Consider the following 13,364-nt stretch of genomic DNA (forward strand, 5'->3'; position numbering starts at 1 on the left):
TGCACATCATGGCCACCTCACTTGACGTGAGTTAATGTGGAGCGTCAGTTGTGCGTGAAGTGAGTAAAGCTCTTGTAAGTGAGTTTAGTGGGTCTCAGTTGGAGTGTTGGTTAGATGATTAATTTAGTTTGGCAAACGTTTGTACAAGCAGCCAAGTCTGGCTGCAGTTGCAGCTGGGTTTTCTGAATTGCTTCTCTTTCGAAAACCTCAGCCTCCATCATGGGGCTTGCAGCCTTTTGTTACGTATATACGGACAGTTTGAGAAACCTCATTGGAAACCTGATTTCCAGTTGTGTTTGCACAAAGTCCCACTTTGTTTCAGCAATCACTTTTAGATCAACTGCAACTATTTAGCCGTTTGTTTTCAGCATCTTCTTCGGACAGTAAGTCTTACGCTTGGAATATATTGCTTTGAACTAACCGTTTGCATGCACATCATGGCCACCTCACTTGACGTGAGTTGATGTGGAGCGTCAGTTGTCAGAAATTACTGCCAGGAGTGCCCGAGGTGCATTCTCGTAAGAATGTTGCGGCAGCATCATCTCAGCAGCACATTGGTATCTGGTAGAGAAGGATTATGCAATAGTGTCGCCATGTCTTTTGCTTTGTGCAACAAAAGACAATCACGAGTTGCTAAAGTTGTCAAATACAAACATGTCTAAATCATGACCAACATGCAGAGGGAAGAAATGTTAGGAGTGGGATTTGAACCCACACCTCCATTGGAGACCAGAAGTCCGTTTTGGGGAAAGAGCCCTTGCTTAAGTCTTGCGCCTTAGACCGCTCGGCCCTCCTGACAGCCATTGGTGGGAATTGACTCTTTAGGACAGTGGAACTAACTCATTAGTTTATTATTCTCTAATTCAATCAACATACTCAAGGTGTTCTTGAGAAAAGTCTCCATTTCTTGCAATATTCACCTTTGTCTCAGCTTGAAAGGACGTCAGTCGGGACTTTGCACAACTTATGACAGTGACATGAAGTGAGTGAAGCTCTTGTAAGTGAGTTTAGTGGGTCTCAGTTGGAGTGTTGGTTAGATGATTAATTTAGTTTGGCAAAACTTTTGTACAAGCAGCCAAGTCTGGCTGCAGTTGCAGCTGGGTTTTCTGAATTGCTTCTCTTTCGAAAACCTCAGCATCCATCGTGGGGCTTGCAGCCTTTTGTTACGTATATACGCACAGTTTGAGAAACCTCATTGGAAACCTGATTTCCAGGTGTGTTTGCGCAAAGTTCCACTTTGTTTCAGCAATCACTTTTAGATCAACTGCAACTATTTAGCAGTTTGTTTTCTGCATCTTCCTCCAGACAGTAAGTCTTAGGCTTGGAATATATTGCTTTGAACTAACCGTTTGGGTGCACATCATGGCCACCTCACTTGACGTGAGTTAATGTGGAGCGTCAGTTGTGCGTGAAGTGAGTAAAGCTCTTGTAAGTGAGTTTAGTGGGTCTCAGTTGGAGTGTTGGTTAGATGATTAATTTAGTTTGGCAAAACGTTTGTACAAGCAGCCAAGTCTGGCTGCAGTTGCAGCTGGGTTTTCTGAATTGCTTCTCTTTCGAAAACCTCAGCATCCATCGTGGGGCTTGCAGCCTTTTGTTACGTATATACGGACAGTTTGAGAAACCTCATTGGAAACCTGATTTCCAGGTGTGTTTGCGCAAAGTCCCACTTTGTTTCAGCAATCACTTTTAGATCAGCTGCAACTATTTAGCCGTTTGTTTTTAGCATCTTCTTCGGACAGTAAGTCTTACGCTTGGAATATATTGCTTTGAACTAACCGTTTGCATGCACATCATGGCCACCTCACTTGACGTGAGTTGATGTTGAGCGTCAGTTGTCAGAAATTACTGTCAGTAGTGCCCGAGGTGCATTCTCGTAAGAATGTTGCGGCAGCATCATCTCAGCAGCACATTCGTATCTGGTAGAGAAGGATTATGCAATAGTGTCGCCATGTCTTTTGCTTTGTGCAACAAAAGACAATCACGAGTTGCTAAAGTTGTCAAATGCAAACATGTCTAAATCATGACCAACATGCAGAGGGAAGAAATGTCAGGAGTGGGATTTGAACCCACGCCTCCTTTGGAGAACAGAAGTCCCTTTGGGGAAAGAGCCCTTGCTTAAGTCTGGCGCCTTAGAGCGCTCGGCCATCCTGACAGCCATTGGTGGGAATTGACTCTTTAGGACAGTGGAACTAACTCATAAGTTTATTATTCTCTAATTCAATCAACATGCTCAAGGTGTTCTTGAGAAAAGTCTCCATTTCTTGCAATATTCACCTTTGTCTCAGCTTGAAAGGACGTCAGTCGGGACTTTGCACAACTTATGACAGTCACATGAAGTGAGTGAAGCTCTTGTAAGTGAGTTTAGTGGGTCTCAGTTGGATTGTTGGTTAGATGATTAATTTTGTTTGGCAAAACGATTGTACAAGCAGCCAAGTCTGGCTGCAGTTGCAGCTGGGTTTTCTGAATTGCTTCTCTTTCGAAAACATCAGAATCCATCATGGGGCTTGCAGCCTTTTCTTACTTATATACGCACAGTTTGAGAAACCTGATTGGAAACATGGTTACGTTTATAAACGACAACAAATTGGCGTTCTCCGACTGGTATCTAGTCGGGTAAGGTCAGTTTCCATACCTTAGTTTGTGAAATCAGCTCCCCTGAGAAAGCCGATTTTAATTTGGCTACTTTACTGTGTGTAATTGCCGGAAGTGACTTTCATTTTCAGCTGGACAAGAGATCAAGTTTTTCTGCCGTTTTAGTGTGGGTCTCCTGAAACTGAACTCCTGAAAAGACCTTTTGATCCTCAATAAAGCAACATATTTCCAGGCGTGTTTTAGCAAAGTCCCACTCTGTTTCAGCAATCACTTTTAGATCAACTGCAACTATTTAGCCGTTTGTTTTCAGCATCTTCCTCGGACAGTAAGTATTACGCTTGGAATATATTGCTTTGAACTAACCGTTTGCATGCACATCATGGCCACCTCACTTGACGTGAGTTGATGTGGAGCGTCAGTTGCCAGAAATTACTGCCAGGAGTGCCCGAGGTGCGTTCTCGTAAGAATGTTGCGGCAGCATCATCTCAGCAGCACATTGGTATCTGGTAGAGAAGGATTATGCAATAGTGTCGCCATGTCTTTTGCTTTGTGCAACAAAAGACAATCACGAGTTGCTAAAGTTGTAAAATACAAACATGTCTTAATCATGATCAACATGCAAAGGGAAGAAATGTCAGGAGTGGGATTTGAACCCACGCCTCCATTGGAGACCAGAAGTCCTTTTGGGGAAAGAGCCCTTTCTTAAGTCTGGCACCTTAGACCGCTCGGCCATCCTGACAGCCATTGGTGGGAATTGACTCTTTAGGACAGTGGAACTAACTCATTAGTTTATTATTCTCTAATTCAATCAACATACTCAAGGTGTTCTTGAGAAAAGTGTCCATTTCTTGCAATATTCACCTTTGTCTCAGCTTCAAAGGACGTCAGTCGGGACTTTGCACAACTTATGACAGTGACATGAAGTGAGTGAAGCTCTTGTAAGTGAGCTTAGTGGGTCTCAGTTGGAGTGTTGGTTAGATGATTAATTTTGTTTGGCAAAACGTTTGTACAAGCAGCCAAGTCTGGCTGCAGTTGCAGCTGGGTTTTCTGAATTGCTTCTCTTTCGAAAACCTCAGCATCCATCGTGGGGCTTGCAGCCTTTTGTTACGTATATACGGACAGTTTGAGAAACCTCATTGGAAACCTGATTTCCAGGTGTGTTTGCGCAAAGTCCCACTTTGTTTCAGCAATCACTTTTAGATCAACTGCAACTATTTAGCAGTTTGTTTTCAGCATCTTCTTCGGACAGTAAGTCTTACGCTTGGAATATATTGCTTTGAACTAACCGTTTGCATGCACATCATGGCCACCTCACTTGACGTGAGTTGATGTGGAGCGTCAGTTGTCAGAAATTACTGCCAGGAGTGCCCGAGGTGCATTCTCGTAAGAATGTTGCGGCAGCATCATCTCAGCAGCACATTGGTATCTGGTAGAGAAGGATTATGCAATAGTGTCGCCATGTCTTTTGCTTCGTGCATCAAAAGACAATCACGAGTTGCTAAAGTTGTGAAATACAAACATGTCTAAATCATGACCAACATGCAGAGGGAAGAAATGTCAGGAGTGGGATTTGAACCCACGCCTCCATTGGAGACCAGAAGTCCCTTTGGGGAAAGAGCCCTTGCTTAAGTCTGGCGCCTTAGACCGCTCGGCCATCCTGACAGCCATTGGTGGGAATTGACTCTTTAGGACAGTGGAACTAACTCATTAGTTTATTATTCTCTAATTCAATCAACATACTCAAGGTGTTCTTGAGAAAAGTCTCCATTTCTTGCAATATTCACCTTTGTCTCAGCTTGAAAGGACGTCAGTCGGGACTTTGCACAACTTATGACAGTGACATGAAGTGAGTGAAGCTCTTGTAAGTGAGTTTAGTGGGTCTCAGTTGGATTGTTGGTTAGATGATTAATTTTGTTTGGCAAAACGATTGTACAAGCAGCCAAGTCTGGCTGCAGTTGCAGCTGGGTTTTCTGAATAGCTTCTCTTTCGAAAACCTCAGCATCCATCATGGGGCTTGCAGCCTTTTGTTACGTATATACGCACAGTTTGAGAAACCTCATTGTAAACCTGATTTCCAGGTGTGTTTGCGCAAAGTCCCACTTTGTTTCAGCAATCACTTTTAGATCAACTGCAACTGTTTAGCCGTTTGTTTTCAGCATCTTCCTCCAGACAGTAAGTCTTAGGCTTGGAATATATTGCTTTGAACTAACCGTTTCCATGCACATCATGGCCACCTCACTTGACGTGAGTTGATGTGGAGCGTCAGTTGTCAGAAATTACTGCCAGGAGTGCCCGAGGTGCATTCTCGTAAGAATGTTGCGGCAGCATCATCTCAGCAGCACATTGGTATCTGGTAGAGAAGGATTATGCAATAGTGTCGCCATGTCTTTTGCTTCGTGCATCAAAAGACAATCACGAGTTGCTAAAGTTGTGAAATACAAACATGTCTAAATCATGACCAACATGCAGAGGGAAGAAATGTCAGGAGTGGGATTTGAACCCACGCCTCCATTGGAGACCAGAAGTCCCTTTGGGGAAAGAGCCCTTGCTTAAGTCTGGCGCCTTAGACCGCTCGGCCATCCTGACAGCCATTGGTGGGAATTGACTCTTTAGGACAGTGGAACTAACTCATTAGTTTATTATTCTCTAATTCAATCAACATACTCAAGGTGTTCTTGAGAAAAGTCTCCATTTCTTGCAATATTCACCTTTGTCTCAGCTTGAAAGGACGTCAGTCGGGACTTTGCACAACTTATGACAGTGACATGAAGTGAGTGAAGCTCTTGTAAGTGAGTTTAGTGGGTCTCAGTTGGATTGTTGGTTAGATGATTAATTTTGTTTGGCAAAACGATTGTACAAGCAGCCAAGTCTGGCTGCAGTTGCAGCTGGGTTTTCTGAATAGCTTCTCTTTCGAAAACCTCAGCATCCATCATGGGGCTTGCAGCCTTTTGTTACGTATATACGCACAGTTTGAGAAACCTCATTGTAAACCTGATTTCCAGGTGTGTTTGCGCAAAGTCCCACTTTGTTTCAGCAATCACTTTTAGATCAACTGCAACTGTTTAGCCGTTTGTTTTCAGCATCTTCCTCCAGACAGTAAGTCTTAGGCTTGGAATATATTGCTTTGAACTAACCGTTTGGGTGCACATCATGGCCACCTCATTTGACGTGAGTTAAAGTGGAGCATCAGTTGTGCGTGAAGTGAGTAAAGCTCTTGTAAGTGAGTTTAGTGGGTCTCAGTTGGATTGTTGGTTAGATGATTAATTTTGTTTGGCAAAATGATTGTACAAGCAGCCAAGTCTGGCTGCAGTTGCAGCTGGGTTTTCTGAATTGCTTCTCTTTCGAAAACCTCAGCATCCATCATGGGGCTTGCAGCCTTTTCTTACTTATATACGCACAGTTTGAGAAACCGGATTGGAAACATGGTTACGTTTATAAACGACAACGAAATTGGCGTTCTCCGACTGGTATCTAGTCGGGTAAAGTCAGTTTCCATACCTCAGTTTGTGAAATCAGCTCCCCTGAGAATGCCGACTGTAATTTGGCTACTTTACAGTGTGTAATTGCCAGAAGTGACTTTCATTTTCAGCTGGACAAGAGATCAAGTTTTTCTGCCGTTTTAGTGTGGGTCTCCTGAAACTGAACTCCTGAAAAGACCTTTTGATCCTCAATAAAGCAACATATTTCCAGGCGTGTTTTAGCAAAGTCCCACTCTGTTTCAGCAATCACTTTTAGATCAATTGCAACTATTTAGCCGTTTGTTTTCAGCATCTTCCTCGGACAGTAAGTATTACGCTTGGAATATATTGCTTTGAACTAACCGTTTGCATGCACATCATGGCCACCTCACTTGACGTGAGTTGATGTGGAGCGTCAGTTGTCAGAAATTACTGCCAGGAGTGCCCGAGGTGCGTTCTCGTAAGAATGTTGCGGCAGCATCATCTCAGCAGCACATTGGTATCTGGTAGAGAAGGATTATGCAATAGTGTCGCCATGTCTTTTGCTTCGTGCAACAAAAGACAATCACGAGTTGCTAAAGTTGTCAAATGTAAACATGTCTAAATCATGACCAACATGCAGAGGGAAGAAATGTCAGGAGTGGGATTTGAACCCACGCCTCCATTGAAGACCAGAAGTCCCATTGGGGAAAGAGCCCTTGTTTAAGTCTGGCGCCTTAGACCGCTCGGCCATCCTGACAGCCATTTGTGGGAATTGACTCTTTAGGACAGTGGAACTAACTCATTAGTTTATTATTCTCTAATTCAATCAACATACTCAAGGTGTTCTTGAGAAAAGTCTCCATTTCTTGCAATATTCACCTTTGTCTCAGCTTGAAATGACGTCAGTCGGGACTTTGCACAACTTATGACAGTGACATGAAGTGAGTGAAGCTCTTGTAAGGGAGTTTAGTGGGTCTCAGTTGGAGTGTTGGTTAGATGATTAATTTTGTTTGGCAAAACGTTTGTACAAGCAGCCAAGTCTGGCTGCAGTTGCAGCTGGGTTTTCCTAATTGCTTCTCTTTCGAAAACCTCAGCATCCATCGTGGGGCTTGCAGCCTTTTGTTCCGTATATACGCACAGTTTGAGAAACCTCATTGGAAACCTGATTTCCAGGTGTGTTTGCGCAAAGTCCCACTTTGTTTCAGCAATAACTTTTAGATCAACTGCAACTATTTAGCAGTTTGTTTTCTGCATCTTCCTCCAGACAGTAAGTCTTAGGGTTGGAATATATTGCTTTGAACTAACCGTTTGGGTGCACATCATGGCCACCTCACTTGACGTGAGTTAATGTGGAGCGTCAGTTGTGCGTGAAGTGAGTAAAGCTCTTGTAAGTGAGTTTAGTGGGTCTCAGTTGGAGTGTTGGTTAGATGATTAATTTAGTTTGGCAAAACGTTTGTACAAGCAGCCAAGTCTGGCTGCAGTTGCAGCTGGGTTTTCTGAATTGCTTCTCTTTCGAAAACCTCAGCCTCCATCATGGGGCTTGCAGCCTTTTGTTACGTATATACGGACAGTTTGAGAAACCTCATTGGAAACCTGATTTCCAGTTGTGTTTGCACAAAGTCCCACTTTGTTTCAGCAATCACTTTTAGATCAACTGCAACTATTTAGCCGTTTGTTTTCAGCATCTTCTTCGGACAGTAAGTCTTACGCTTGGAATATATTGCTTTGAACTAACCGTTTGCATGCACATCATGGCCACCTCACTTGACGTGAGTTGATGTGGAGCGTCAGTTGTCAGAAATTACTGCCAGGAGTGCCCGAGGTGCATTCTCGTAAGAATGTTGCGGCAGCATCATCTCAGCAGCACATTGGTATCTGGTAGAGAAGGATTATGCAATAGTGTCGCCATGTCTTTTGCTTTGTGCAACAAAAGACAATCACGAGTTGCTAAAGTTGTCAAATACAAACATGTCTAAATCATGACCAACATGCAGAGGGAAGAAATGTTAGGAGTGGGATTTGAACCCACACCTCCATTGGAGACCAGAAGTCCGTTTTGGGGAAAGAGCCCTTGCTTAAGTCTTGCGCCTTAGACCGCTCGGCCCTCCTGACAGCCATTGGTGGGAATTGACTCTTTAGGACAGTGGAACTAACTCATTAGTTTATTATTCTCTAATTCAATCAACATACTCAAGGTGTTCTTGAATAAAGTCTCCATTTCTTGCAATATTCACCTTTGTCTCAGCTTGAAAGGACGTCAGTCGGGACTTTGCACAACTTATGACAGTGACATGAAGTGAGTGAAGCTCTTGTAAGTGAGTTTAGTGGGTCTCAGTTGGAGTGTTGGTTAGATGATTAATTTAGTTTGGCAAAACTTTTGTACAAGCAGCCAAGTCTGGCTGCAGTTGCAGCTGGGTTTTCTGAATTGCTTCTCTTTCGAAAACCTCAGCATCCATCGTGGGGCTTGCAGCCTTTTGTTACGTATATACGCACAGTTTGAGAAACCTCATTGGAAACCTGATTTCCAGGTGTGTTTGCGCAAAGTTCCACTTTGTTTCAGCAATCACTTTTAGATCAACTGCAACTATTTAGCAGTTTGTTTTCTGCATCTTCCTCCAGACAGTAAGTCTTAGGCTTGGAATATATTGCTTTGAACTAACCGTTTGGGTGCACATCATGGCCACCTCACTTGACGTGAGTTAATGTGGAGCGTCAGTTGTGCGTGAAGTGAGTAAAGCTCTTGTAAGTGAGTTTAGTGGGTCTCAGTTGGAGTGTTGGTTAGATGATTAATTTTGTTTGGCAAAACGTTGGTACAAGCAGCCAAGTCTGGCTGCAGTTGCAGCTGGGTTTTCTGAATTGCTTCTCTTTCGAAAACATCAGAATCCATCATGGGGCTTGCAGCCTTTTCTTACTTATATACGCACAGTTTGAGAAACCTGATTGGAAACATGGTTACGTTTATAAACGACAACAAATTGGCGTTCTCCGACTGGTATCTAGTCGGGTAAGGTCAGTTTCCATACCTTAGTTTGTGAAATCAGCTCCCCTGAGAAAGCCGATTTTAATTTGGCTACTTTACTGTGTGTAATTGCCGGAAGTGACTTTCACTTTCAGCTGGACAAGAGATCAAGTTTTTCTGCCGTTTTAGTGTGGGTCTCCTGAAACTGAACTCCTGAAAAGACCTTTTGATCCTCAATAAAGCAACATATTTCCAGGCGTGTTTTAGCAAAGTCCCACTCTGTTTCAGCAATCACTTTTAGATCAACTGCAACTATTTAGCCGTTTGTTTTCAGCATCTTCCTCGGACAGTAAGTATTACGCTTGGAATATATTGCTTTGAACTAACCGTTTGCATGCACATCATGGCCACCTCACTTGACGTGAGTTGATGTGGAGCGTCAGTTGTCAGAAATTACTGCCAGGAGTGCCCGAGGTGCGTTCTCGTAAGAATGTTGCGGCAGCATCATCTCAGCAGCACATTGGTATCTGGTAGAGAAGGATTATGCAATAGTGTCGCCATGTCTTTTGCTTTGTGCAACAAAAGACAATCACGAGTTGCTAAAGTTGTAAAATACAAACATGTCTTAATCATGATCAACATGCAAAGGGAAGAAATGTCAGGAGTGGGATTTGAACCCACGCCTCCATTGGAGACCAGAAGTCCTTTTGGGGAAAGAGCCCTTTCTTAAGTCTGGCACCTTAGACCGCTCGGCCATCCTGACAGCCATTGGTGGGAATTGACTCTTTAGGACAGTGGAACTAACTCATTAGTTTATTATTCTCTAATTCAATCAACATACTCAAGGTGTTCTTGAGAAAAGTCTCCATTTCTTGCAATATTCACCTTTGTCTCAGCTTCAAAGGACGTCAGTCGGGACTTTGCACAACTTATGACAGTGACATGAAGTGAGTGAAGCTCTTGTAAGTGAGCTTAGTGGGTCTCAGTTGGAGTGTTGGTTAGATGATTAATTTTGTTTGGCAAAACGTTTGTACAAGCAGCCAAGTCTGGCTGCAGTTGCAGCTGGGTTTTCTGAATTGCTTCTCTTTCGAAATCCTCAGCATCCATCGTGGGGCTTGCAGCCTTTTGTTACGTATATACGGACAGTTTGAGAAACCTCATTGGAAACCTGATTTCCAGGTGTGTTTGCGCAAAGTCCCACTTTGTTTCAGCAATCACTTTTAGATCAACTGCAACTATTTAGCAGTTTGTTTTCAGCATCTTCTTCGGACAGTAAGTCTTACGCTTGGAATATATTGCTTTGAACTAACCGTTTGCATGCACATCATGGCCACCTCACTTGACGTGAGTTGATGTGGAGCGTCAGTTGTCAGAAATTACTGCCAGGAGTGCCCGAGGTGCATTCTCGTAAGAATGTTGCGGCAGCATCATCTCAGCAGCACATTGGTATCTGGTAGAGAAGGATTATGCAATAGTGTCGCCATGTCTTTTGCTTCGTGCATCAAAAGACAATCACGAGTTGCTAAAGTTGTGAAATACAAACATGTCTAAATCATGACCAACATGCAGAGGGAAGAAATGTCAGGAGTGGGATTTGAACCCACGCCTCCATTGGAGACCAGAAGTCCCTTTGGGGAAAGAGCCCTTGCTTAAGTCTGGCGCCTTAGACCGCTCGGCCATATCCTGACAGCCATTGGTGGGAATTGACTCTTTAGGACAGTGGAACTAACTCATTAGTTTATTATTCTCTAATTCAATCAACATACTCAAGGTGTTCTTGAGAAAAGTCTCCATTTCTTGCAATATTCACCTTTGTCTCAGCTTGAAAGGACGTCAGTCGGGACTTTGCACAACTTATGACAGTGACATGAAGTGAGTGAAGCTCTTGTAAGTGAGTTTAGTGGGTCTCAGTTGGATTGTTGGTTAGATGATTAATTTTGTTTGGCAAAACGATTGTACAAGCAGCCAAGTCTGGCTGCAGTTGCAGCTGGGTTTTCTGAATTGCTTCTCTTTCAAAAACCTCAGCATCCATCGTGGGGCTTGCAGCCTTTTGTTACGTATATACGCACAGTTTGAGAAACCTCATTGGAAACCTGATTTCCAGGTGTGTTTGCGCAAAGTCCCACTTTGTTTCAGCAATCACTTTTAGATCAACTGCAACTGTTTAGCCGTTTGTTTTCAGCATCTTCCTCCAGACAGTAAGTCTTAGGCTTGGAATATATTGCTTTGAACTAACCGTTTGGGTGCACATCATGGCCACCTCATTTGACGTGAGTTAAAGTGGAGCATCAGTTGTGCGTGAAGTGAGTAAAGCTCTTGTAAGTGAGTTTAGTGGGTCTCAGTTGGATTGTTGGTTAGATGATTAATTTTGTTTGGCAAAACGATTGTACAAGCAGCCAAGTCTGGCTGCAGTTGCAGCTGGGTTTTCTGAATTGCTTCTCTTTCGAAAACCTCAGCATCCATCATGGGGCTTGCAGCCTTTTCTTACTTATATACGCACAGTTTGAGAAACCGGATTGGAAACATGGTTACGTTTATAAACGACAACGAAATTGGCGTTCTCCGACTGGTATCTAGTCGGGTAAAGTCAGTTTCCATACCTCAGTTTGTGAAATCAGCTCCCCTGAGAATGCCGACTGTAATTTGGCTACTTTACTGTGTGTAATTGCCAGAAGTGACTTTCATTTTCAGCTGGACAAGAGATCAAGTTTTTCTGCCGTTTTAGTGTGGGTCTCCTGAAACTGAACTTCTGAAAAGACCTTTTGATCCTCAATAAAGCAACATATTTCCAGGCGTGTTTTAGCAAAGTCCCACTCTGTTTCAGCAATCACTTTTAGATCAACTGCAACTATTTAGCCGTTTGTTTTCAGCATCTTCCTCGGACAGTAAGTATTACGCTTGGAATATATTGCTTTGAACTAACCGTTTGCATGCACATCATGGCCACCTCACTTGACGTGAGTTGATGTGGAGCGTCAGTTGTCAGAAATTACTGCCAGGAGTGCCCGAGGTGCGTTCTCGTAAGAATGTTGCGGCAGCATCATCTCAGCAGCACATTGGTATCTGGTAGAGAAGGATTATGCAATAGTGTCGCCATGTCTTTTGCTTCGTGCAACAAAAGACAATCACGAGTTGCTAAAGTTGTCAAATGTAAACATGTCTAAATCATGACCAACATGCAGAGGGAAGAAATGTCAGGAGTGGGATTTGAACCCACGCCTCCATTGCATACCAGAAGTCCCTTTGGGGAAAGAGCCCTTGTTTAAGTCTGGCGCCTTAGACCGCTCGGCCATCCTGACAGCCATTTGTGGGAATTGACTCTTTAGGACAGTGGAACTAACTCATTAGTTTATTATTCTCTAATTCAATCAACATACTCAAGGTGTTCTTGAGAAAAGTCTCCATTTCTTGCAATATTCACCTTTGTCTCAGCTTGAAATGACGTCAGTCGGGACTTTGCACAACTTATGACAGTGACATGAAGTGAGTGAAGCTCTTGTAAGTGAGTTTAGTGGGTCTCAGTTGGAGTGTTGGTTAGATGATTAATTTTGTTTGGCAAAACGTTTGTACAAGCAGCCAAGTCTGGCTGCAGTTGCAGCTGGGTTTTCCTAATTGCTTCTCTTTCGAAAACCTCAGCATCCATCGTGGGGCTTGCAGCCTTTTGTTCCGTATATACGCACAGTTTGAGAAACCTCATTGGAAACCTGATTTCCAGGTGTGTTTGCGCAAAGTCCCACTTTGTTTCAGCAATAACTTTTAGATCAACTGCAACTATTTAGCAGTTTGTTTTCTGCATCTTCCTCCAGACAGTAAGTCTTAGGGTTGGAATATATTGCTTTGAACTAACCGTTTGGGTGCACATCATGGCCACCTCACTTGACGTGAGTTAATGTGGAGCGTCAGTTGTGCGTGAAGTGAGTAAAGCTCTTGTAAGTGAGTTTAGTGGGTCTCAGTTGGAGTGTTGGTTAGATGATTAATTTAGTTTGGCAAAACGTTTGTACAAGCAGCCAAGTCTGGCTGCAGATGCAGCTTGGTTTTCTGAATTGCTTCTCTTTCGAAAACCTCAGCCTCCATCATGGGGCTTGCAGCCTTTTGTTACGTATATACGGACAGTTTGAGAAACCTCATTGGAAACCTGATTTCCAGTTGTGTTTGCACAAAGTCCCACTTTGTTTCAGCAATCACTTTTAGATCAACTGCAACTATTTAGCCGTTTGTTTTCAGCATCTTCTTCGGACAGTAAGTCTTACGCTTGGAATATATTGCTTTGAACTAACCGTTTGCATGCACATCATGGCCACCTCACTTGACGTGAGTTGATGTGGAGCGTCAGTTGTCAGAAATTACTGCCAGGAGTGCCCGAGGTGCATTCT

At 43.3% G+C, this 13,364-nt stretch overlaps 8 non-coding genes across 8 annotated transcripts; all 8 read right to left on the bottom strand.

Moving 5' to 3' along the window:
- Window positions 1-2,045: 2,045 nt before the first annotated feature.
- trnal-uaa (transfer RNA leucine (anticodon UAA)) lies at window positions 2,046-2,152 on the bottom strand. Its single transcript has 2 exons — window positions 2,115-2,152; window positions 2,046-2,090 (listed from the first exon to the last, which is right to left on the bottom strand). It is a non-coding gene; the product is annotated as a tRNA-Leu (tRNA).
- A 1,072-nt stretch (window positions 2,153-3,224) lies between these two features.
- trnal-uaa (transfer RNA leucine (anticodon UAA)) lies at window positions 3,225-3,331 on the bottom strand. The gene is made up of 2 exons: window positions 3,294-3,331; window positions 3,225-3,269 (listed from the first exon to the last, which is right to left on the bottom strand). It is a non-coding gene; the product is annotated as a tRNA-Leu (tRNA).
- Window positions 3,332-4,147: 816 nt separating this feature from the next.
- Window positions 4,148-4,254, bottom strand: trnal-uaa (transfer RNA leucine (anticodon UAA)). Its single transcript has 2 exons — window positions 4,217-4,254; window positions 4,148-4,192 (listed from the first exon to the last, which is right to left on the bottom strand). It is a non-coding gene; the product is annotated as a tRNA-Leu (tRNA).
- An 817-nt stretch (window positions 4,255-5,071) lies between these two features.
- Window positions 5,072-5,178, bottom strand: trnal-uaa (transfer RNA leucine (anticodon UAA)). Its single transcript has 2 exons — window positions 5,141-5,178; window positions 5,072-5,116 (listed from the first exon to the last, which is right to left on the bottom strand). It is a non-coding gene; the product is annotated as a tRNA-Leu (tRNA).
- Window positions 5,179-6,682: 1,504 nt separating this feature from the next.
- trnal-uaa (transfer RNA leucine (anticodon UAA)) lies at window positions 6,683-6,789 on the bottom strand. The gene is made up of 2 exons: window positions 6,752-6,789; window positions 6,683-6,727 (listed from the first exon to the last, which is right to left on the bottom strand). It is a non-coding gene; the product is annotated as a tRNA-Leu (tRNA).
- Window positions 6,790-9,647: 2,858 nt separating this feature from the next.
- On the bottom strand, window positions 9,648-9,754 carry trnal-uaa (transfer RNA leucine (anticodon UAA)). The gene is made up of 2 exons: window positions 9,717-9,754; window positions 9,648-9,692 (listed from the first exon to the last, which is right to left on the bottom strand). It is a non-coding gene; the product is annotated as a tRNA-Leu (tRNA).
- Window positions 9,755-10,570: 816 nt separating this feature from the next.
- trnal-uaa (transfer RNA leucine (anticodon UAA)) lies at window positions 10,571-10,679 on the bottom strand. Its single transcript has 2 exons — window positions 10,640-10,679; window positions 10,571-10,615 (listed from the first exon to the last, which is right to left on the bottom strand). It is a non-coding gene; the product is annotated as a tRNA-Leu (tRNA).
- Window positions 10,680-12,183: 1,504 nt separating this feature from the next.
- Window positions 12,184-12,290, bottom strand: trnal-uaa (transfer RNA leucine (anticodon UAA)). The gene is made up of 2 exons: window positions 12,253-12,290; window positions 12,184-12,228 (listed from the first exon to the last, which is right to left on the bottom strand). It is a non-coding gene; the product is annotated as a tRNA-Leu (tRNA).
- Window positions 12,291-13,364: the final 1,074 nt, after the last annotated feature.

Source organism: Channa argus, unplaced genomic scaffold (genome assembly GCF_033026475.1).
Source record: "Channa argus isolate prfri unplaced genomic scaffold, Channa argus male v1.0 Contig078, whole genome shotgun sequence".
In the NCBI taxonomy this organism is placed as follows: domain Eukaryota; kingdom Metazoa; phylum Chordata; class Actinopteri; order Anabantiformes; family Channidae; genus Channa; species Channa argus.